The following is a 26,644-nucleotide window of genomic DNA, read 5'->3' on the forward strand; positions in this document are numbered from 1 at the left end:
ATATACGCTGACAAGTAAGCCAGAGGTCATGTGGTTTTCTACAGAGGATTTTAGGTCGGCTCTACCCCCCCCCAATCATGGATGATGGTGGTGCAGTTTGTGTTGTGATAGGAACAGAAGAACAGAAGCTCGGGCTGACATCATAAACACATACAAAGTACCTGGGGCGGGAGCGTTGGGGTGTGTGGGTGGGGGCAGTCAAACCGGTGAGGTGGGACATGGAAGGAGGACTGGGGTTAGTCTCAGACCTGATTGGCCCACTGCAACGCAGGGGACACACCTGTGAGCGCCAAAGGCTTAGGGGATTGGCTGAAACCTGAAAATTACACCTGTGTGGGGGGTGGGGGGGGGGGGGGGGGGCTACATGTAAACCTAGCCCCTTTACAAATTCAGTCTACTCATCTTAAGGAGCTTAACCAGGTAGCGGCGCCGCAAGCTCCCTTGAAACTTGAACCGAGTCAAACCTGTTGATTAGGTTTTTGGTGTTAGTTCTTTACCTCCTCGTTGGGTGTCTAGTCAAGCCGAGCTAATTCTCTTGCCTGAGATTGACGACTTTTTCAAAGCGATCGTCGTAGAGGTAGTCTCTCTGTGAGAGGAGGGAAGAGGAAGACAAGCATATGAAGCCAGCAGCCAGCAGCACCAGCAGCCCCAGCAGCCAGCAGCCAGCAGCCAGCAGCCAGCAGCCAGCGCACAATGATGGCTCTTGTCATGGGTTTCTGGCTCGCTTGACCACACCTGGGAAGGACAGGGTAACTCACCAACATGATATCTCTTTATTTGTTTTCACTTTGATCAGTGTACGATTTCCTCTGACATTATTTGTGATATATTTGCTTTATCATCGCCCTTGTTCAGCACCGGCTTACAGGTACACTGAAGCCCAGTTGTGTGTATACTCGTGTAATGGCCAGTAAGTGGATAGCAAGCAAACAAGGTTGTTGGTATTTATGTGCTGTTACAGGAAAATGCGTGCTTCGATGGCAAGCATATCATAAACTGTATCAGATTCCAGTCCATTTAAACAGAAAGAAAAAGAGGGAACAATAGAGCCAAACGTTCATTACTAAACTGGAAAGACCAGTTGGTGCAGGTAGAGGCAAACAGCCAGACTTGTCAAAGGATAAAAAGACCGCGGCTTTTTCCCTCCAATGCACATTTGAAGGAACATTTGAGCAGTTATGGTAACATTATGCTAGTTTTACATCTAGAAAAGCTGATGATAATCAATTGACGAAAAAATCATGTTGAATGTTTTGAGTATTTCACAAAAGAAACATTGTTATTATGTATTTAAAATAATGTATCTATTTCTGATAAACAATTATAATGAAGGCATGGGAGCATTTCTTGTTGATTTAAAATGGCTTTTGATAACTTATCTCTGATACCTGTTGAATAAGAGTCTCATCGCAGCCTTTTGTTAGGATGTTGCATGTCTTGAAAAGGAGACTAAAATACCAAGGCTAGGCCTGTTCTTACTTGTTTCCTTTGGCATGTATAGATAGAGATTTGAAATATAAATCTCAGTTTTTCTTAACATTTGATGTGAGAAATAAGAGGCTTCATGTAGTGGATGTATGTTGAATGTAAAATGTCTGCTCATCCATTTTACTCTCCTGTGTGGTTTCAATTGCAAGTCAATAAGGACTGTTATATATTGTTAGACTTCTGGGATTATAAAATCGCCATGATGATGGTTATGTTTTTGGAATGTTTTATGTTGGCAAGAAGATTAAACTAATCTTTTGCATATTTCATGGAGTTATAAAGGGGTTGTTTATAAATGGAGGGAAAATGTGAGGAGTGAGGTGGAAGATTTTGTTTGGTGGCGAGAGAGAGAGACATTTGTGCAATTATTACACACACATGAATGAGTCATTTGTAATTGTTTATAGCTTTTTAAAGATTATGGCTATGGTTTGGTCATTACAGATATCACCACTGGTCTGTAGAGAATTTCCATAGAATGTGACTTGCTGTATTGGCAGGCCATACAAAATGGTGGTTGAATTTTTTATATCATTTATTTTATAGTTTTTTTTACAACTTGTAAAAAGACATGTGAAACTAAGAACAAATTTACAAGTGTGTTTCCTCTCGGTGAGAGAACTGTAGTGCCAATCACGGAGTCAGGTGAGAGGTCAGGAAAAAAAACATTACGTTTGTGAACTGAAGAACAGGCAATTTAAATAGGTACAGTCATATGACTGACTATGCAGCTTGTGCAATAACCGGTTTAAACCATTAACGTTACAGTCGATCTTGATGGAATGCTGTTGCTTTGTGCCTCGATAAATCAATGGCAATAGGTGCTATAAAAATATGTGAAACTTTGGCAGGATTTTAGGGGGATTTTTTCCCTTATTTTTTAAGGATATATATATATTTTTTAATTTAACCTTTATTTAACTATACGTTAAACATAATCTATTTAACGATATGTTAAGGCAAGAAAATATAATCAGACAAATCATGGAAATAAATGACTCTTGTCTATTCCTAGCTTTAATATCAATGTGAGGAAAATTGGAAATGCTAATCTATATTTGTGAGACTTATACCAACCCAAACTGAAATATAGATTACTGAATTAAGGCACCATGCATGAGAGAGTCTACAAACCTTTTTTGCTTAACAAATGTCTTGCAAATTTCACTCACTCATAAGAAATATTTTAAACTGAAAGGGAAAGGAAACAGTGATAGTTCTAAACTGAAATATTTAAGTCTGATAAAATAGTAGAACAGTGAATAGAATTTCAGATAACTTAATTCAGTGATTTAGCAGAGGGAATTGAACAAGCGACAAAAGCGACCAATCGAGCCACAAAGCTTTTCTCTCCAGTAGTCTGGAGGGTTAATTAGTGGTGTTGAGATAAGGTTTAGCCTTAAATAAGGTTTTGGATTTCCCTGCCAATGTTCTCCACAAAAATGTCAACTATTGATTAAGGGCCAGGCTGGTTTACCTATCAGGTTGTTCATTTCACAGTGGAGTCACATTCCAGCGGAGAGGGCAGAGTTACCTGATCACGCCTCACAACTCAGTAAGTCTACAGCATGGGCAGCCATAAGCGCCATGCCAAATGAACAACAGCTCCAACAACGGAATAACTTCAGCCAAAACAGGGATGAGTTCCAGGGAGAAAGGGAGAAAACTTAAGCAAAGATAACAGAAGAAATGCATAGCAAGTACTTGTTGGTGGTAGGATGCCAAGTACTCCGGTAATACTTGAAACTATAGGCTCTACTTGACTTTAACTTTTATTTCCATTGTCTTCTTCTTCATTCTAAAAGCTTTAATACTCATTCTTTCTCACAAATCTTTCTCCCTCTCTCTCTCTCTCTCTCTCTCTCTCTTTCTCTCTCTCTCTTCCTCAGGCCTGCAGCACTGGTTTATAATGCTGATGATTAACTAAATAGAGGCTGCTGCAGAGAGCAGGTCTGCTTGGCTTTCTCATTTCATGGGGCCTGACTGACTGACCGGGAAGAAGCTGAAGTGTTTACAGGCTCTGGTTGCTGGAAATTCAAGATATTTTCTCCCCCCTCCCCCCACCTTTAATCACTTTGTTTTGTTACATTCTTTCCTTTTGGGTTCCTTTTCACAACGGTAAGGTTACAGGTGCATTCTCCATTTTCATTCTCCACCTCCCTTTGCTGCCTGTGCTTTTCCCTCCCTTATGCTCTGTCTTTCTCTCTCCTCTCTCCTGCTCTCTCACTCTCTCTCATTCACTAAAGCTCTTCTATTTAACTCACTGGCAGGATGACTGGAAGTCTATTCTTTATTCTTTCCCTCTGGACACAAGATTGTCCTGATTCTATTTTTGTTTTAGGTTTACAGAAAATGATTCCTGTTTAACATATATTAAAATAGTTAATTGGTATAAGTATTGCTGACTTACAGTACCAAGTCTCAATAATATTCTAACAGTTAATAGCATTTTTTTTTACAAAGCATGATGCAAATAGTTTGTAGGCACTTTTCATTGTCGACTAAATGTATACATATTTAAATTTTAATTCAGACTTGTGTCGCTATTATTTTAAGTGGCAATGTAAATAGAATGACTAATTAAGGAATACTGTAACATACTATATTTGAGTCTTTATTTTACATAAATAGAAATAATGAGCATGCAGCATTACGTCATATGGGATTCTAATGAGTGTGATATTTTCACACTGTGTACAGTACCTGTGAATCGCCCATGTTATTCAGTAAACGAAGGCTGTCTCAATGACCTTCTGCACACACTGCATAGGAACAGTTCAGGTCAGTCCAGCATTCCTCCAGGCTTTCATCACATTACAAACACAAATAAATGAGGAACAGGAAAAAGCAAGGCATTCATTTCCCCCTTTGTTTTCAACATTTCATCAAATTACTGTTGAAATTAAAGTGAGCAGAGTTTGGTGCCAAAACAGCATGTTGCAACAACGTGCTAACTGTGCTAACATCTTCAGTGACATGCGATGTGAATACGGAACAACTCCCCCCAAAGCCTTGTTACTTCAGTTTTGATTATGAAAAATGCAGTGGGGTTAGTCTAGAATGGATGTTCGGAATGAGGGAAAAGTTGGATATATTTTATGAAAAGCAGCCCTCCCAGCCTTGCTGTGCCATAGAACCAGACCAGTCAGAACAGGTTTGGGCAATCATTAACAGCCACTGTGGCCCACTCTCCTGTAACAGCCAGCCTAAGCTATAGCCCCTACTAGAACAAAGACCCTGTCTGCCGTACAACAAGCTGTATTTTTAGTTTCGAGGCGAGTTTCAAATAAGTGGTTTCCCCGACTTCATCTCTTGTTCAGGTCCTGAGGGTTAGTTGATATATCGAAACTTATCACTGCTAGTTTGAGTTTGAGGTAGTGAAGTCCACCCAAAGCCAAAATTTGTTGAGTTAACTGAAGTAGGGTTGTAATGGATATTGATGACGAGTTGTATGTGTGCTTGGGTAGGGGGGTATACTTGATTTTGTATAAGTTTCTCCTTCTTTCTGTTAAATATAAATGTAGTTTCAGAGATGTGATAGACTGGCCTTCTAATGATCATTTGCGTCCACAGTCAGGGTTGTCAACAGTTTAGAACACCCCTCTCTTTTCAGAGTGGAATGTCCCTGAACCCTCCATTATGCCCATAGGCGGGGCTTATCCACACACAAACCTACCAAAGCATGGTTAGCCTTTATCAAGTTTTTTTGTCAGTCAAAATCAGAAGATATAACAACACTAAAATATATATAAGAGAAACATCTATTGGAAATTAATTACTTGTATGACCCATTGTTTGTCTCCTATTCATGTTTGGATGGTCATCCCCATCTTACGAGGCAGCATTGGATATAATCACTCTCTCTAATACTGCCTGGTAATGATGATGATAGCCATCTGCTAACTACAGTGAGACACCACACAACTTATGACATTAGCTAGCTACATTAACACATTTTACCTCAACTTGGCGGCCGTTTTGTTTCAAATGAAATGGCCTGGTTCCCACTGAAATGGCTTTCAGGATCCATCTTACCTGACAGTGCTGGATTGTACAACTGTGTTCTAACACTGTCTGGTAACGATGTTTCCTGGGTGACTCACATACCTCCAGAGATACTCCTCAGCTATGGACAGACTTAGAGGGTCAGGTGTGACCCCTTGATGAAAACATACCATAGGCAATACCTGATCAGATGATCTGTGGTAACTGTACTGTGTTAATGGTAGCACTTGACTCCAGTTTGAATTCTATCTTTCTTCAAGGATTTGATGTCTGATAACTTCACTGATAAGAAGACTTGGTTGAGCGTCGCATCTGTAATTTTGGCTAGAATCTTGCTAGCATTCAGAGGTGGGCTGGCTATACCAGAAAACTGGGAAGAGAATGATATTGTGTTTCCCCTTTTTTGAGTTGACTTGATTCTACATGGGCGATTGTCCATGGAGATTGTCCTAAATCTTCAGTTTGGCACATCTTTATTACACTAGCTAAAACTACACATCTGAAAAATGATCAGTTTTACGTCATCATTTATTTGTCAAAAAGATAGGCATATGAAGTGCTTATTTTGTGAATCATATTGGAAAAATGTATGGCAGATATGATTGGGGTGCTTTGTCAATCAAAGTAGTTGAAATATCTTAGTGTTACTCAGTTAGGAATCAATTTAAGCAAGTGGAGTAGGTTAATGGCATGAACGGATTGCGAGAACCGAGAAGACAAGTAGAGGAGACAGTTAGGGGCCCTAGCTCACCCAGTCGTTGTATTATCCACTTCCCTGTCCTGTTTTATAGCGGCCCCACCCAGCCTGAGTTAAAGAATACCAGTCGGTTGATGGTTCCACCGGTCGTACTACTCATTTCCGTGTCCCCTCCCCCCTGCAGCGTATGGCTTTGTGTTGTGTCACTGTGATTGGTTCAGCTCGCCTTACCTGCGTGGCACATCCTGAAACTGACACGAGCTCACCTGAGCACTTACGAAAGAAAGAAACTCAACAACATCCTCCTTGACTTCCCCCGAGCCTCCCCTCTCTCTCTCTTCCTTCATATGAATGATTGCTCTTTTTTTATCACTGCTAAGTATATCCCATAGCTCTATCTGTAGTGCCTTTTGTCGTTTTACTAGGCTTTTTTGGAGAACAAAAGTGTTTTGCCTCGCATCTTTTTTGTTACAATTAGAATGTTTTTATTGTGCTTCCTTTTTGTCATAAGCAACTGATAAACAGCCATAGACTTGAATGAATTGATCCCTTAAGGAAAACTTCCATCTCGTTCCATGTCTCCCATTTTTCATGGTCTTCCATGAAGAAAAATAAATCCCAATTGAGTAGGTAAAGCTCTCAAACAGGCAGCACAGACATAGGAAAATAATAAACAAGGAGCCGGCACAGTCTGAATGTTTGTTTAAGGAGGGAGAATTACCCCACAAATATTGAACCACACCTTTATTGGCTCACCTCATGTCGTTTGCCTTTATCTATGACATAGACACATGGAATGGTTCAATGTTTGTCATATTTTTTCTTTCCCTTTTTTACCCCCTCTCCTTTTCACACGGTTAAAAAGACCATTTCGATGTTGCACTGAACCTTAAAGTGGCATAAGGATTTCATTTGTGGTGAAAAGGCACCACATTTTCCCACTTAAGCTGTTTTTCTATATCTTTGACGTGACCAGTCAATCATCAATATGTCTTTTGTCTTCATTGTAAATTAACTCCATATAACATAGTCTTTGAGAATACGAAAAAGACAAACTAGTATCCATGTCTTTGTGTGAGACAGACAGACGGACAGACAGACTGACATACTGTATCTTTTTCAGCCTGTCTCTTCTTGCATCTCATCCTGCCTTTTTTCAGCTGGCTCCCTCTGCGTACAGGGGACGGTTGGTTCAGAGCGTCCTTCAGTCCTAGCTCCATGGCCTGTTGATTGGCGTCTTACCAGACATGGTTAGATCTATTTATCTCTGTCTAATACTGTCTGGTAATGCCGTCCATTGAATGGCATTACCTTCTCTTTTTCCTCTCTCCTTCTTGCACAGAAGTTTGAGCTCTTAGGTCTACACTATGTTAATGTGTGTATACGCTATGTTTGTGTGTGTATATGACCAGAACATGGACACAATGGTTGAAATGACAGATGGGTTGAGATACAGTGTTTATGGTGATAAAGACAATAACTATAAAGGAACTTTGCACTGGAAGATTGATTAAGTTGCCAGTGATTTTCCATGTGCCAAGCTTGTGTCAGAGTTTCTTCCTTGAGCAGCGGCCCAGGATGTCTAAAAGAAAGCTATACAGCATTTTGGGATATTTGTGATGCCAGAAGTCATTTAAATGCTTTAAGGTGCATTTAAATCTCCTTTCTCTCTCTCTCTCTCTCTCTCTCTTCTCTCTCTCTCTCTCTCTCTCTCTCTCTCTCTCTCTCTCTCTCTCTCTCACACTCTCTCTCACACTCTCTCTCACACTCTCTCTCACACTCTCTCTCTCTCTCTCTCTCTCTCTCTCTCTCTCTCTCTCTCTCTCTCTCTCTCTCTCTCTCTCTCTCTCTCTCTCTCTCTCTCTCTCTCTCTCTCTCTCTAAATGTACTGTGTCAATTATTTTATATCTATATGGATGTAATATTATGTTCATGTAAATAAAGGATTTAGAAGAACATTTAATTTGGTATTATCTTAAAAATAAAATAAAGGTTTGCGTATTCGCTCAGTGTTCCTCACGGTTCTCATGGTTACTAAATTCTACATGGGAAACTTGCCCAGAGTTTGGCATTTCTCCAGGTACAGTAAAACTTGTAACAACCAAGCTGTAGATAACCATATATGTTTGGCAATAAAAATATGACATGAAAATATCAAATAAACCTGAAAGAAAAATAATATTTGACTTTGCGCCTTTCTTTTTGACTGTGATCATAAAGTGTTGTCTGAATGCATTGAATTATGTTTTCTAGTCACATAGTTTTGTCTGAAGGGAAATTAATGTGATGATATGTAGGCCTGTCCTTACTGTTTGCTCTGATCATTGTGTTCAGGGGATTCTTTACCAGGCAGAGCGCAATGCCTGGCCCCAGTCAGGTGGAGATCAGGTTACATCTGAACAGAGCTCCTTTTTAAATGTCTCAATTTACCTATGAGGTCCCCCTATCAGCCAAGCCAAGCCCTCATTGTGTTCCAACTTCTGCTCGAAAGCACCTCCTAACAGGCTGCCCAGTGTGTCTCGTTGTTAGACTGAGATCCATAGGGCCACTTTTCACAGATTTTAGGGCCAGAAATTCACTCTTAAAGCTGGAATCCACATTAAGTGAAACAGCGCCACTGGACTCCCCAGGCGCATTTGTTATTGTTTTTGTTTTGTTTATGACAGGAGGAAAGGAGCATCCAGCATCTTGATAAAATTGTTTAGCACATACTCTGCTGTTCTATGTGCAATGATGTGCAGCGATGTCCGAGGGAGAAAACGGTGTTTGAAGGGACTTCTTTGTTGTTGTAATGTCGCAAACGGACGTTGCAGTTTCACCGCTACGGATTGTAGCTTTAACATGCACACATGCACGCTCGCACACACACAGACACACACAAACACACAAATAGCAAAACCCCATTGGTGTTTAATTAGAGGTTGCCTGAGGTGTACACTATAAAGGAGGATCGAGGAGTTGTCCTAACTTGCCAAAATATTCTAAAATAAGTTAAACATTTTTGGAACGATAAGCTTGAATTGGGAATGGTCTAATTGACTCAACAACCAAAAAACACATACAGTATATATGTTTAGCTTTCTTAATGAATCAGAAAATCAACAGTTATTTCTGGTTGTTTATAAAAGTTAGCTGGCTAACTCATTGATCCTTTTGGTAGTATACCCCTATGAGGGGTTGGTTTCCTTGGAACTCTGATTCTTTCAGGAGGAACACAAACACAGAGTCCATTCGACCATTTACTAAACCAGGCCCGGGACCCCACTGATCTCCGATGCAGAACAAGAGCTGAGCAAGTTAAAAGGTTCAGAGGAAATAGTCTTCATCCCTCACTACTATGAAATGGTTTTCCAATGCTAATGAATAGGTGTTTGGTTAACAATCAGCCAACAAATATGTAACTGACTAATACTATGCAATGAATTGCGTCAGTTTTATTTCCCTTGATGCTTTGACTGAACATGGTCACATGCTTTGACTGAGTTCATGGTCACAAAATTATATATTCATGCCAAATCAAGGAAGGGGTACACATATCTATATATTTTATAAACTATTTAAATAAATTACATAAAACATGTAAAAACTTCAGGGGTAGTCAACTATTTTAACATGTTGGCTTTGTGTGACATCACAGACTGCCCGTAGCTGGGAGAGGGAGGATTCCAGTGCTGGTCTGTGCATGCGCCAGTGCAGTCCGACCAGATTCCTGCGATTCACCACGGAGGGTGAGGTTCACCTAGGTTTACCAGTGAGGTGAAACGGCCCCATAATAGAGGCGTTTAAGGCCGGGCACCACAGGCTGAATTTACATTTTTGCATCTACCTGTCAATTTTCAGATTTGTTGGTATTTTGGTCTATTAATATTAGAATTTCCATAAAGTATACATAAAAATGTAAAAAACTTAATGAAAAGTACATTTTCTTTAGTTTATCATACTATTGTCATCAAAATGTTAATGAATTTGAACCACTTTAAAATGGACACGCATCAATCATTTCTAATTACACATCATTTTAAAGCCCATTTCAAAAAGAATGTTACAAACTGGACTATATTTAGTAACTTTGAAGAGTTGGTAATTGGATCTCAATAGACGTTTGGCGTTTTGTAGAATAAATTGCATGTATTTGTCTTTAACTGACATTTCCCGAAAATCAGACTCATGCCAAGAAATGTTTCTCAGCTTCAGAAGCATTCACCAAATATTGTGTGGTTATCCTTAGATATATTCTCCAGACTTGCCCAGAGGGAATTGTTGATTTGTTGTACATTTTTTTATTCTAGAAAAATTAATCAGAAATGCATTTCACATACATGTTTTTAGTATTTTACAGATAGAAAGAGGAAAAATGTATTTATCAACAATCTGCTCTGGACAAGTCCGGTCCTGGAGTGTCTTAACAAAATTAACCCAAAATATGTATTTTTATATATATATATATATATATATATATATATATATATATACATACACACACACACACACACACACACACACACACACACACACACACACACACACACACACACACACACACACACACACACACACACACACACACACACACACACACACACACACACACACACACACACACACACACACACACACACACACACACACACACACACACACACACACACACACACACACAGAGGGAGGGATCTCCGGTAGAGTGAGTCAGAGAGATTGAACACGTAGTAGGATTTAGGGCATTGTGGCATAGTTGGTATACCGTGCTTTCCGAAGGCTAAATAAATAAATAAAATAAATGTGAAATAAAAATAAATGGTGGTGGCAGCATCATGCTGTGGGGATGTTTTTCATAGGCAGGGACTGGGAGACTAGTCAGGATCGAGGGAAAGATGAACAGACCAAAGTACATTGATGAAAACCAGCTCCAGAGTGCTCAAGACCTCAGACTGGGGTGAAGGTTCACCTTCCAACAGGACAACGACCCTAAGTACACAGCCAAGACAACACAGCATTGGCTTCAGGACAAGTCTCTGAATGTCCTTGAGTGGCCCAGCCAGAGCCCAGAATTAAATGGGAACCCGATCTAACATCTCTGGAGAGACCTGAAAATAGCTGTGCAGCAACGCTCCCCATCCAACCTGACAGAGCTTGAGAGGATCTGCAGAAAATAATGGGAGAAACTCCCCAAATACAGGTGTGCCAAGCTTGTAGCGTTGTACCCACGAGACTGTAATCGCTGCCAAAGGTGTTTCAACAAAGTACTGAGTAAAGGGGCTGAATGCTTTCCAAATGCACTCTATATTTGGATGTACTGTATTTGGAAACGCAAAATGCAATCTGACACTTACAGAAAATGAAAGCAATTCATAGCTATTTCATTGAGTGTCATTAGCTCCTCTAACAGCCATCGTCACTGAGAGAAGTCAAACACACGTACAGGTATGTCAATTGAATTACAAGAAGGGGTTCATTTGGATGGGAGCGTATGTCTCGATTAGGGACATGACAGTTATAGTTTAGTATAAAGATTTATGATGATGAATGATCCTCAATGAGCCAACATCTATTGGAGGTAGTTCTACCACCCTAAAAAAACATGTTCATATTGTGTAATAGCCACACTTACAAAAGCAAAACTCAAGACAAGGAGCTTTTCTATCCTAGAATAGTGCATTATTCTCATACAATATATTCACAACATTTTGCTATTTACTGCTCTTGCTATTTTCCCTCAAAAGGGATGAGGTTTCACTGAAAAACATGATAGACACTTCTTGCCTGGTTCTCACAGTTGGGGGAGGCTGGCAAATCCTGTTTAACGTAACAGGAAGTATATCTCCTTCTCAGTGGAATGGATCTGACCCTAAGCATGGGAAACACTTACCCCTAAAGCCCCCATTGCCACTGTAATTCTGTAAGGATATCATGAATGGTGTGAGAGAGCCATTGAAAACAGTCTTTCTTTACACCAAACTCCTTCACTTCCACTATAACACCTTGACAAGGAGAATCCCTCTGTATAATGGGTTGTGCAGAGACACCATGACTGGAGGGTGCACTACAATTGCTTGTTACCTGGTGCATGAGGCAGTTGGGATGGCATGGGAATAGGCAAATCTCCACATACACACATCTTCCCCTGTCTCCCCCAATGGCAAACACGCACGCACACACGCACGCACGCACACACGCACACACACACACACACACACACACACACACACACACACACACACACACACACACACACACACACACACACACACACACACACACACACACACACACACACACACACACACACACACACACACACACACACACACACACACACACACACACACACACACACACACACACACACACACACACACACACAATCTTGGCTGATGGTGAGCCAAGGTGTAAAATATTGACCTTGTAGCAGTCGTGAGGACAAAGATTCAGCAGTAGGCAGGCAGGTAGAGGTGTAAATGGTGGTTGAATTTATTTACACAGTGCTGGTGATGATGGTGATACATTTACAATTCAATTGATTATATATACAGTTCTAGACTTCAAACGGACTATTCTAAATAAAAAGCTTATTATATGCCAAAATCTGTACTAACCATTCAAGTCACAGGTGGGGTCTACCTTGCCAGAAAATTCCGACCCTACCATTACGCTTGTTTACTCTGAGCTGCACTGGAGTTGGAACTCAATTACATTTTAGTCATTTAGCAGAGTCTCTTATCCAGAGTGACTTTCATACTTTCAATCATGGTTACACTGTGGAGCCGGTGCGAGATCGGATCGGAAAACGTACCTCAATGCAGGTATTCTAAATTTGACCTTCATCTACACTGCACCATTGAGAAGATTGAAATACTGCTAGTTTTCTTGGAAAACTGCCCTTTCCGTCCTCCTGCTAGCTAGCATTAGCCACAGCAGCCATTCTGGAATGGCACGTTCACACATCATTGGACAAGGTGGAAAAACCAGACATGTGCTCCAAGCGAAAGACAATGAAACAATTGACATAAAACTGGTAAATATAGTTAAATAAACCAAAGCTTCTTTATAACAAGTGTTGGCATTTTCTGAGCTCTTCAAACAACTTCTAGAATCAGAAATGGAGGCTATGCATGTAATAATATATTTAGGTAATGACTGAACATAAATTAGGCTACAATAACCAAACATTATCGACTGCTGGGGAAATGCGGGGATTAGCGATAACTTCAATACTGAGTATATATTTAACAAGGGAATTGATAGTCGTTGACAAACAAAGTGCACACAATTGACACAATGAATCAATGAATGTGCACAAATAGGCGGGAGTCAGTGGAGACTCCCACCAACCCCAACAGTCAGGGTTGTAAAACAAACCTGTTTTCTTTGTCTACCTACGCAGCACTTTGCACAGTGTCTATCAGATGGCGGTTCTTTATCAAGGTGTGACTAACATTGGCTGAACACTAACGAAACACAAAGCACTTTAACACAAGAATATGGGAGGGTTCCATGTAAAAGTTAGGGGTGCTTAGTGTCTTCAATGTCCTACCAAGCAACAACTGAACTTAAATGTAATATTTGAATTTATCTGGAAAATTGATTGGTGTATTGTTGGCCATTACTTTCTTTGCCCATTATTTACCAACATTTATATTCATAAAGAAATACAAAATCCATTCATAAGTAAAATACAATAAAATCTAAATCCTTATCCTACCCAATCAGACAATAGGATATTGTAGAGTTGCATGGCTGTTTGATGCAATGTAACCTAACATAGCAAACGTAGAAGAAACGCCTGATCAAAGTTCTCACATCCGGTTTTCATCGGCAAAGGTAGCTAGTTTGAAGATAGGTATGTCCCTGAAAACTGGATGCTTGTGGTTGTTGGCAACTCCGCTAAAGGTAGATGTAATTACACCACTACCAGTAAATTATCAGGGTGTTGGGAGGTAGGGATAGGATTAGTGGTAATTGCCAACTGTGACGGGGTGGGGTCCTCCGTAAGCAAATTATTGAGATGGGGAGTGATTACTGAATTTACCAAAAGGGAAGCAAAAATTATCTGGGAGAGAAAAAAGGAAAATGGTTCCTTAGCTACTAGTATTTGTCAGTTGATCCATATTTCAGAAAAATTATACACAAAAATAAACAAAAAGTGTACCAAATTAAACCTAGAAAGCATATCAAATTTGACAATGTTTAGGAAAACAATTCAATCAAAATTGAATAAATGGAATAAATAAGGTGTGGAGTACCTGTAGCTTGAAAGAAATGCCCCCTGGATAGATTTTTCATTTTCATTATAATACCAGTATGTAAAAGCATGTGTGCATCCACTATCAAATATTATTTTGCACTTTTGTTAGATACAATGCCTTGGAAAACTGGTAAATCCATTTGATTGACACTCTGTTCTCATATTTCTCACTTTATCCATACTTTATCATATTCGTCACTTCACCCCTACCTATATGTGCAGTACCAGTCAAAAGTTTGGACACACCTACTCATTCAAGGGTTTTTCTTTATTTTGACTATTTTCTACATTGTAGAATAATAGTGAAGACATCCACACTATGAAATAACACATATGGAATCATGTAGTAACCAAAAAAGTGTTAAACAAATCAAAATATAATTTATATTTGAGGTTCTTCAAAGTAGCCACAGTTTGCCTTGATGACAGCTTTGCACACTCTTGGCATTCTCTCAACCAGCTTCATGAGGTAGTCACCTGGAATGCATTTCAATTAACAGGTGTGCCTTGTTAATAGTTAATTTGTAATTTCTTTCCTTCTTAATGCATTTGAGCCAGTCAGTTGTGTTGTGACAAGGTAGGGGTGGTATACAGAAGATAGCCCTATTTGGTAAAAGTCCATATTAGTCCATATTATGGCAAGAACAGCTCAAATAAGCAAAGAGAAACAACAGTCCATCATTACTTTAAGACATGAAAGTCAGTCAATCAGGAAAATGTCAAGAACTTTGAAAGTTTCTTCAAGTGCAGTTGCAAAAACCTTCAAGCGCTATGATGAAACTTGCTCTCATGAGACCCGCCACAGGAAAGGAAGAACCAGAGTTACCTCTACTGCAGAGGACAAGTTCATTAGAGTTACCAGCCTCAGAAATTGCAGCCCAAATAAATGCTTCGCAGAGTTCAAGTAACAGATACATCTCAGCATCAACTGTTTAGAGGAGACTGCGTGAATCAGGCATTCATGGTCGAATTGCTGCAAAGAAACCACTACTAAAGGACACTAATAATAATAAGAGACTTGCTTGGGCCAAGAAACAAGAGCAATGGACATTAGACCGGTGAAAATCTGTCCTTAGGTCTGATGAGTGTGTGGTGTTTGGTTCCAACTGTGAAGCATGAGGTGTGATGGTGTGAGGGTGCTTTGCTGGTGACACTGTCAGTGATTTATTTAGAATTCAAGGCACACTTAACCAGCATGGCTACCACTGCACTCTGCAGCGATACGCCATCCCATCTGGTTTGCGCTTAGTGGGACTATCATTTGTTTTTCAACAAGACAATGAACCAAAACACACCTCCAGGCTGTGTAAGGGCTATTTGACAAAGAAGGAGAGTGATGGAGTGCTGCATCAGATGTCCTGGCCTCCACAATCACCCGACCTCAACCGAATTGAGATGAATTGGGATGAGTTGGACTGCAGAGTAAAGGAAAAGCAGCCAACAACTCCTTCAAGACTGTTGGAAAAGCATTCCAGGTGAAACTGGTTGAGAGAATGCCAAGAGTATGCAAAGCTTTCATCAAGGCAAAGGGTGGCTACTTTGAAGGATCTCAAATATATATTATGTTTTGATTTGTTTAACACTTTTTTGGTTACTACATGTATCCATGTGATGTTATTTCATTGTTTTGATGTCTTCACTATTATTCTACAATGTAGAAAATAGTCAAAATAAAGAAAAACCCTTGAATGAGTAGGTGTGTCCAAACTTTTGACTGGTACTGTACATATATACCTCAATTACCTTGTACCCCTGCACATTGACTCGGTACTGGTACCCCTGTATATATCCAAATGATTGTTTTTCATTGTGTATTTATTATATTATTTCTCTTTTTTTCTCTCTGCATTGTTGGGAAGGGCTTTAATATTGAATGACGCCAAACTTGGAGGTGGCGTGCAAGTGGTATTCATATCCTTGAGTAGTATATTTTGTGGTGGTATTGTTGCAAGATTCAATCTAACTGTTGCCAAAGCACCAATCTCCCATGCAACCAGTGGTTGTTTACACACTTTATTACTCAGTTGGCATGGTACAGACCAAGACCTACATCAACTAACACTGAATTGCAACATATTGGCTTACACTATTTCATTTGTGCATGGGCAATTTTTTATCTCCTTTTCTTGGCCTCATGTGGACAACTGGTTGAAATGCATACATAAAAGGCTTGTGTTTAGGACCTAGCCATATGCATATCTCAAGTTTTCCCTCCAGTTCTACAGGCATCAGTGTGCAACAGGACCAGCTCTAGATAAGGTCAGAGGTCATCACGTACTGCCTACCTACTTCTGCTTAACACCCGATTCTGCATATTGCAAAACAGGCCTACATTTCATCCATTTGGTGACATATTAATTACTTTAAATAAACATTTTTATTTTCATTCTTAATTATCTATAAAGCATAAAAGAATGATACAATTTGACAAAATGTTCTAGGCTATAAATGAAAAAAACTATTTGTACCACTTTGACGATGAATGGAAAAACTCCTCCTGCTCCAGTACTCCCACTATCTGGGTCAGCGGTCAGTGATGTCATCGGAGAACTGGGTTGCATAACAAAAATATCAGTATCAAAACCATTGTCATAATGTGTTGTACATCAGTTGTCAAACCTGAGTGTATATTGGGCTCCATGTCTTATAAGAGTTGAATATTAGAGGGCTGCTGGACACCCAGCTGGTCTGTGGAGACAACAACGCCCAAGGAGAGCCAGAGCCAGGGGTTCAACACAGCAGGAGGAGGTGGGAGACAGCAAGTCCCTGGCCTACAACAACCAGATACAGGAAGTGACATCAGAACCCAGTATAGGGGAAGGCCAACCGCAAAATACAAGGAGGCGGGCCTCCGAGGTAACCAGGAGACGTCTGCAGCACGGAGGAGGGGGGCCGACAGAGAATGGAGGGCCAGGTGTGTGTGGGGAATGGTAGGATGTCATTTTGGATTTTGTTCAATTCTATTATTTCTGTTCAAGTGTTTTGATAATAAGTAACAGGAGAGGCATAAACTGCCAGTTACTCATACAGTGCAAAACAGTTCCTATGTGCTTCCGTGAACAAATAAAAGAAAAGACGGTGTCCAACCAAAGTTATTTCTTATAGTTTAGGAAAAAATACTTTCTCTGGAGTTCCCACCTTTGTAGTTATAGTATCTATTGACACTTGCTGAATAGAATTTGGCACTCTGAGTCAGTTGAGCGATACAGTATACCACTAAAGCATGATGAGTAAAATGAGATGCATATCTTATCCAACAATGCATGGTCTTGGCTTCCTGAAGGGTTAAATAGATAGAAGGCTTGGGTGACCCTATGTTATTACTGTAGCAGCCTGAGCCTTAGTGAATAGCAGAGTTGAAGGCTCACACATGAATAGGGCACGGAAGCTCCATTGTACTACACTAAACATACCTAAATTCAAGTGTGTGTATGCATGTATGTACTTTACGAGTGTATGCATGTGTGTGTTTAGGTGTGTGTGCGTGCGCATGTGTGTGCGAGTGTATACATGCTTGTGTGTGTGTATTTTAATCCATATTTCTGGGTGTGGAAGGTGTGTGTTTGGAGGAGCGGTGCCTCAGTGGGAGCAAGAGGTCGTCCCCCAGGGTGGTGTTGTTACCTCCGTACCCAGAGAGGGAGAGGGACAGAGGAGCCCAGGGGCCCGGGGCCCTTCTTTTTCTTTGAAGGAGTCACTCCCCTATACCAATGATGTGACATTTTAAGACAATTCAACATAGGTCTTGATTAAATATTTAGAGTATTAACCTCCTATTGTGAGAGTAGAGGATGGCAACGGATCTACGACAAGACTGGAGGACTTTAAACTCAAGTGGTCCGAGACCAAATCTCCTGTCTCCTACTACAATTTCAAAGAAGGTAGCTGTACTATACAAGCTCATGTGGTTCACCCCTCAGAGGTATCAATACAGTGACAGTAACATTACATTTTAATTCAGTCTTGATTATTTCTAAATAAGCACCAAATATATATCTGGGTTCAGTGTTTGAAATGTTGTGTCTTTTGTGGAGGACAACAATAGGAAGGAGAACGGTTTTGAATATGTCATCATGTTGTAGGTCAGCATTTCCCAAGCTCAGTCCTTGAGACCTGGGGGTGCACATTTTGGTTTTTGCTCTAACACTACACAGCTGATTCAAATGATCAAAGCTTGATGATTAGTTGAATAAATCAGCTGTTCAGTACTAGGTAAAAACCAAAACGTGTACCCCTTGGGGTCCTGAGGACCGAGTTTGGGAAACCCTGTTGTAGGTAAACAGCTTCTGTACCAGATCCCCAACAACAAGGTGCTGACCACTAACATCGTCCTCCTTAGCAACCTAAGGGAGTATGATTGCATCAGCAGCAAGGTCAACCACAGTCCAGGACTGAGGTGAGGCATCTGAGACAAAGAGGGTGCATCGGCCTCTCACAGTACAGTCGAAGATATAGATAGGTTTAATTTTCACAAATACATGTGCCACAATGGTGCACTTTGGCAGTTTACATGAAAGAAAACTGAATTTCAGTGCAGCTTACATAAAATAAAGACCATTAACATGATTAAAAGAGTCGCCCATTAATAAAAACATTTCAATTTGAACACTTACCCCATCTAGTGTTCATTTAAAAACATAACTAATGATGCTATTGGCCTTTTTGTAATGTTTTTCTATTTTCTTTGCAAAATATGGTTTAATAAGATGCCTACAAACTGTCTCTCCAAAATAAATCTCAGATCACGCTTGTAGGCGATGTCATGGACAGATAGTTAAGCTCGTGCAGAAACACGTCTTTGGGTCTAACAGTTGTGTCTCGCCAAAATCTGTATGTGCAGGCTATGAAATCAAGGCACTCCTTCGATATAAAGTATTTTTTTTACAAAAATGAAAACGTGTCAGTTTGTCAATAATGGGTTGTGCCTTGAGAAATTGAGAAAATGAACAAGGACACATTTTTCACTTCTCTCATTGACACCCCAAACCCGGGTCTGTCAAGTCTGCTTCGTGAGGCAGCGTTCCCGGAAGTATTAGCCTGTGGTCACTGTTCTATATTAACTTCTAAGTAAAAAAAATAATAATTTACTTCCCTATGGTGTCGTCTTTCCTAGAACCGTTTTTAAATTTGAAAAAGTAGACTATCCCTTTAAATAAGACAGTTTAACTTCCTTTCATCTAACAGCTGCTTCTGTGCCTTGTAGGAGGTTGAAAATTGAGGAGTTTTCCCCTGCTACCTTCCATATGGAAGTGAGGGATGAGAGAGAGGTTTTCTTTGCCCAGAGGGAAGGTAGAAATGGGCCCGGGTCAAATATAACGCCTCCAGTTACACGATGATGCGCCAATAACAGCACACTACAATACAGAACTAGATTCTGTAGGGGGCTAGAGTTGAAAAAGGAACTTGTGCTTCATGGAAGAGACAATGAAAGCAAATTATGAAAACAAATCATTCGTAACTGAGAGGTTTGAGTGACACAATAGTTGTCCTTGTGATTTTAATGTATTATTATTATTGATTTTATGTTGGAAAGTTACGGTACATACTGTAGAGTACAGAAAATCAGTTCCCAGCAGGCTAGTGTGATAAAATCACAAGAGAAACCTGCTCTGTTGCCATAGAGACATGTCGGCAGAGGGCAGGTCTGAGACACAGAGAGAGCAACACAGGGAGAAGCCATGACACCCACAGTTCTTTGAAAAGTTCCTACCGCCTCGCCTCAGAAGGATTTCCACCATTATGTCTCTCCAAATTTCAAACCTGTTTTTTTTTTTTTTTATTTAACCTTAAATTTAACTAGGCAAGTCGTTAAGAACAAATTCTTATTTACAAGACGGCCTACCAAAAGGCAAAAGACCTCCCGCGGGGACGGGGGCTGGGATAAAAAAAAATATATATAATTTAAAAAAACATATAAATATAGGGCAAAACACGCATCACGACAAGAGAGACAACACAACACTACATAAAGACAGACCTAAGACAACAACATAGCAAGGCAGCAACACATGACAACACAGCATGGTAGCAACACAACATGGCACAAACATTATTAGGCACAGACAACAGCACAAAGGGCAAGAAGGTAGAGACAACAATAGATCACGCAAAGCAGCCACAACTGTCTGTAAGAGTGTCCATGATTGAGTCTTTGAATGAAGAGATTGAGATAAAACTGTCCAGCTTGAGTGTTTGTTGCAGCTCCTTCCAGTCGCTAGCTGCAGCGAACTGAAAGGACGAGCGACCCAGGGATGTGTGTGCTTTCTTCAGTAAGAAGGTTTGTTAGAGAGACAGGGGTTGAAGAAGAAAGCATGACACAGTCAGTTCTCCCACTTAACACCAAAGCACAAATAGACTTATGACTCAGCTGCCGTAGAAGAAGGAAGCAGTATAATTTGTAATGTTCATCATGTTTCTTCATAAAAGTAGAAACATACATGCAGTTTATAATAACTTTAATTAAAGTTAAGTTACAAGGATGACAGTGATGCATCTGCATATCGTTATCAACTGAAACAGCATATCTCAAGACTACAGCAAAATGACAACAATCAGGTGAAATATAACACGCAGGTATCACAAAGTAAACAAATCCAAAGATACTGTACCACCATCTGTGTGAGACCCCCATGTGATTGAGTGAGCCAGTGAGCTATACTGCCTGGAGAACAACAGAACAGAGCTGCATTTGCCAGTGCTCTTCCCATTGCTTTGTGACATAAATAAGTCATTATTATGACATATAGGTAATGTAGTCAGCACAGGTGCTATTACTAATTCATCAGTATAGGTGACATATACAGTTGAAGTCAGAAGTTTACATACACCTTAAACACATTTAAATATATTTAAACTCAGTTTTTCACAATTCCTGACATTTAGTAAAAATTCCCTGTCTTAGGTCAGTTAGGATCAGCACTTTATTTTAAGAATGTGAAATGTCAGAATAATAGTAGAGAGAATTATTAATTTCAGCTTTTATTTCTTTCATCACATTCCCAGTGGATCAGATGTCACGGCCGTCAAATGAAGAGGACCAAAGCGCAGCGTGGTGAGCGTACATATTCCTTTTATTTAGGATGACGCCGACAAAAACAATAAACAACACAAAAACAACCGTGAAGCTTAAGGCTATAGTGCCACAAACAAAGACAACTTCCCACACTGAAAGGAGGGAAAACTAAGTATGGTTCCCAATCAGAGACAACGATAGACAGCTGTCCCTGATTGAGAACCATACCCGGCCAAAACATAGAAATACAAAATCATAGAAAACATAGAATGCCCACCCCAAATCACACCCGGACCAAACCAAAATAGAGACATAAAAAGGTTCTCTAATGTCACGGTCGTCGTAAGGAGGAGACCAAGGCGCAGCGTGATAAGAGTACATAACTCTTTTAATGAACGAAGAATACTTAACAAACTAACAAAACAACAAAATGAACCGTGAAGCAATATGTCTAGTGCAAAACAGGCAACTAAACATAGAATAACAACCCACAAAACCAAAATGGAAAATGGCAACCTAAATAGGATCCCCAAACAGAGACAACGATAAACAGCTGCCTCTGATTGGGAACCAATTCAGGCCACCATAAACCTACATATCCCTAGACATACAAAAAACCCATAGATATACAAAAACCCTAGATAGGACAAAAACACCTAGACAATACAAAACCTAAACCAACCACCCTTGTCACACCCTGACCGAACCAAAATAATAAAGAAAACAAAGATAACAAAGATAACTAAGGTCAGGGCGTGACATCTAAGGTCAGGGCGTGACATCAGATGTTTACATACACTCAATTAGTATTTGGTAGCATTGCCTTTAAATTGTTTATCGTGGGTCAAACGTTTTGTGTAGCCTTCCACAAGCTTCCCACAATAAGTTGGGTGAATTTTGGCCCATTCCTCCTGACAGAGCTGGTGTAACTGAGCCAGGTTTGTAGGCCTCCTTGCTCGCACACGCTTTTTCAGTTCTGCCCACAAATTTTCTATAGGATTGAGGTCAGGTCTTTGTGATGGCCACTCCAATACCTTGACGTCGTTGTCCTTAAGCCATTTTGCCACAACTTTGGAAGTATGCTTGGGGTCATTGTCCATTTGGAAGACCGATTTGCGACCAAGCTTTAACTTCCTGATTGATGTCTTGAGATATTGCTTCAATATATCCACATAATGTTCCTCCCTCATGATGCCATCTATTTTGTGAAGTGCACCAGTCCCTCCTGCAGCTAAGCACCCCCACAACATGATGCTGCCACCCCCATGCTTCACGGTTGGGATGGTGTTCTTCGGCTTGCAAGCATCCCCCTTTTTCATCCAAACATAACGATGGTCATTAAGGACAAACAGTTCTATTTTTGTTCCATCAGACATTTATCCAAAAAGTACGATCTTTGTCCCCATGTGCAGTTGCAAACCGTAGTCTGGCTTTTTTTATGGCAGTTTTGGAGCAGTGTCTTCTTCCTTGCTGAGCGGCCTTTCAAGTTATGTGTATATTGGACTCGTTTTACTGTGGATATAGATACTTTTGTACCTGTTTCCTCCTGCATCTTCACAAGGTCCTTTGCTGTTGTTCTGGGATTGATTTGCACTTTTCGCACCAAAGTACGTTCATCTCTAGGATACAGAACGTGTCTCCTTTCTGAGTGGTATGACGGCTCCGTGGTCCCATGGTGTTTATACTTGCGTACTATTGTTTGTACAGATGAACATGGTACCTTCAGGCGTTTGGAAATTGCTCCCAAGGATGAACCAGACTTGTGGAGGTCTACAATTGTTTTTCTGAGGTCTTGGCTGATTTCTTTTGATTTTCCCATGATGGCAAGCAAAGAGGCACTGAGTTGGAAGGTAGGCCTTGAAATAAATCCACAGGTACACCTCCAATTGACTCAAATGATGTCAATTAGCCTCTCAGATGCTTCTAAAGCCATGACATCATTTTCTGGAATTTTACAAGCTGTTTAAAGGCACAGTCAACTTAGTGTATGTTAACTTCTGACCCACTGGAATTGTGATACAGTGAATTATAAGTGAAATAATCTGTCTGTAAACAGTTGTGGAAAAATTACTTGTGTCATGCACAAAGTAGATGTCCTAACCGACTTGCCAAAACTATAGTTTGTGTTAACAAGAAATTTGTGGAGTGGTTGAAAAACGAGTTTTAATGACTCCAACCTAACTGTATGTAAACTTCCGACTTCAACTGTAACTACAATGGTTACTATTGAGATATTCTTATAAGATATTCAAAAACGCACTCACACATCTGACTTATCTTGTTGCAGGCACGTGGGAATAATGCGATAACGTCAAAGAAAAAAGAAACCCACACACTGCTCTTGCTCATCATTTTTTAAATCCAAGATTACATGAGATATTCTAAAAAGACCATTGCGTTGCTACTAGGTATGTGTGATGAGGAGATGAGCGTGTTGATCTGTAAACCCATGGGCCTTCAGCAGGGGCGGGCATCTTCCTCCTGAAGAACCAGGTTGATATCTCAGCCTTTAGACTCAAGCTGCAGAACATCGCAGAGAGTCAATGCAACAGGAAGCTGCGTTTTCGCCTGCCCCAGGCATGCATTGTGCAGCGGTGGGTGAACACTAGGGCTGTGAACACTACTCTATTAGGACATTCAGTACTCTGTCTGCCATAAGGAATTGCAGATGATATGATCATATCATAGAGATAGATAGAAGACATCTTTGTAGCTGAGCCATTATAGCGTCTGTGAAAGCATGGACAGCGCCATTAAGGCAATCTCCAATTTGAAGTAGTCAATTTTCTTCTTCACGATTGGCTGATCCCTCCTGATGACTCGGTTGGACATGACTCCAACAAGGTCACCAGGAGGGATCAGCCAATAAAGTTGGAAGTCCCACTCAGTTGACTACTTTGAAGTGGTGGAATGTCCTTATTGGCGATGTCCTCAATGGCCACTAGAGGTCTCTATCATTTTCTATGGATCATATCCATTCGAGAATTCGTGTTTAATTCAATGTGGTTATACTGTAATACTCCGCGGCAGCCAAGCAGCTTGTATAAACCAAATTTAAGAAAAGTGTTTGAAAATTCTCCATGAATTGCAAAGTTGCCAGTGTCAACCAGAATCCGATATGTTATTCCATTTCTTACCAACAGAGGGAATACAAGATCTGTTTTTAAAAGAAATGTACTGTAGATGCAATGCTTTGGGCCTGTATTCAGAAAGATTCAGAGTATGTGTGCTGGTCTAGGATCAGTTTAGCTTATAGATCAACATGAATAAGATTATATGGACTGGCTTGATCCTAGATCAGCCAAGTGGATTATAATGTTTAATAACTCATGTTTCCTCAGGTATGTCCAGAACACTCTGCTCCTGAAGGCGAGAAAGTTTGACGTGTGCTTTTATTTCCTCATTGCCTGCACCACACTCACACACCTGTTCTTTCGCCATGGTTACCTGCACTTCCTGTGACCTTTATGACCCCAACAACAGCTCTTCCCATTTGACCAATAAGATGAGTAGAAAAAAGACGCTTCTCTTGCTCAGCTTGCAAAATTATTTTGCATCCCTTGACCTGCAAGTTTAGTAATATAATATGAGATTCACTATTTCAGAATCAGGTTGTCAACAGATGCATCGCCATAGGATACTGCATGAAAATAGACCAGAAACCAGGTCATAAAATAATGGTACCAGTCCACTTTCAACAACTCTCTCTCTCTGGCCCATTCATGTGTATCTTGATCCCCCTGCTGTTTCCCCACAGTACAAGCAGAAGAAAAACCCTATGTACAGTGTGCTGAAGGAGGAGACCGTCTGGTTCATGGACTGATTTAACACCTACATCAATGACAAGCTCAGGGTTGACAAGGGTCTGCCTAGGGACTGGGTGCTGGGTACTTTGACCTGATTGGCTGACTTCATGATTGACGAGAACTTTAAGGCTAATTGGTTTTTAATATACAGTGTGTGTGTGTGGGTTTCAATGTATTAGTGAGCGATTGGTGAAATTAACAGCTGAAGTACTTGCTGTGTCTTGGTCTGTCCTAATCTAGGTTTGGCTGTTGAAGATGAACTGTAACCCAGCCCACCACACCAACTGCAAGGTCCTGAAGGAAGTGATTCCCAGTACTGTTGAGGAGACTTCGGGTGAGCACACACTACCTTAACAGTTCTGTTGGATTATATGACCTAAATAATTTCTCCTCAAATGCAGCTGATCTCAGAAATAAACTAATTTCATTTCGTAATTCATGATAGCGAGATGATTTGTTGATGTGTCCCCAGTTCCCCTTTCATTTATTAGTTTGCCCGTGTGGCTGCTCTCTGTTTTTCTGTTGGAGTGTTGAAAATAGCCTAATGTGTAATACTGTAGCTACCACCCAGCTGTTGGTTATTCAGGGCTTACTGCCTTATGCCTTATCTCCTGCATGTCTGACTCTGGAGATCTTCAGCAAGTGTCACTGTTGGCTGAAGCTGCTGCCACTGGCCAGTAAAAGGAACTTTGTGCTACTGTATAATGAGGAGACTGCCCCTGTCCCTGCTCTCAGCCGCAGGAGCAAAACAGCAGTACACTTCCAAGCCCAGCGTTCAAATAGTGCCTCCACCCAAAAGCTCTCCACCACCAGCAGGACTCAGAAGGCCGAGTCTGTAGCATCAGTGTCTGGGGAGGTCATTGTAGAAACATAGTTTCTCCTACAGTCATGATGGCTGTCTCTGAATCCCTCACTGGCACTGATACCACTCAACCCCCGCCGCCGACCCTCCTGTCCCTGTCACTACACTTAATGATCCATCCCTGCAGGCTGCTCCCAACCAACCCACAGGCCCAGCAGGCACCCCCAGAGCCCATCCCACCCCAAAACCCAGTACTCGGCCCCCCAAGCGAGACCGCACTCAGCTGGAGCTCCGGCTCAGCAATTTCTGGCAGTGGCTCCCGGGGGAACACGCAACACTGCAAGCCCCTAGACCTCTTGCAGGTGAAGAGCACCTTCATGACCCTTTCCATCCCGGCTCTGAGCGAAGGCTTTCACCTCTCTGTGTGACGCCTGCCAGTCACCAAAGCCTGCCCCCCACAACTGGTCCTAGCACACCTATTCAACACTGTTCTAATCTGTAACAACAACAACAACTGCAGCACAATACACACACAACCGTGTTGAAGCTGTGGCTTGTTTTTATGACTGCTTTGTCTCTCATGTAAACAGGAGGA

At 40.8% G+C, this 26,644-nt stretch overlaps 1 protein-coding gene and 1 pseudogene across 1 annotated transcript in view; one reads left to right on the top strand and one right to left on the bottom strand.

The window, feature by feature from the left end:
• Window positions 1-26,644, bottom strand: part of LOC139557339 (anoctamin-7-like) — a 262,338-nt gene that overhangs the window by 123,221 nt on the left and 112,473 nt on the right. The window lies entirely within an intron of this gene.
• LOC139557965 (protein polyglycylase TTLL10-like) lies at window positions 618-26,477 on the top strand (annotated as a pseudogene).

This window comes from Salvelinus alpinus, chromosome 28, assembly GCF_045679555.1.
Source record: "Salvelinus alpinus chromosome 28, SLU_Salpinus.1, whole genome shotgun sequence".
NCBI lineage: Eukaryota > Metazoa > Chordata > Actinopteri > Salmoniformes > Salmonidae > Salvelinus > Salvelinus alpinus.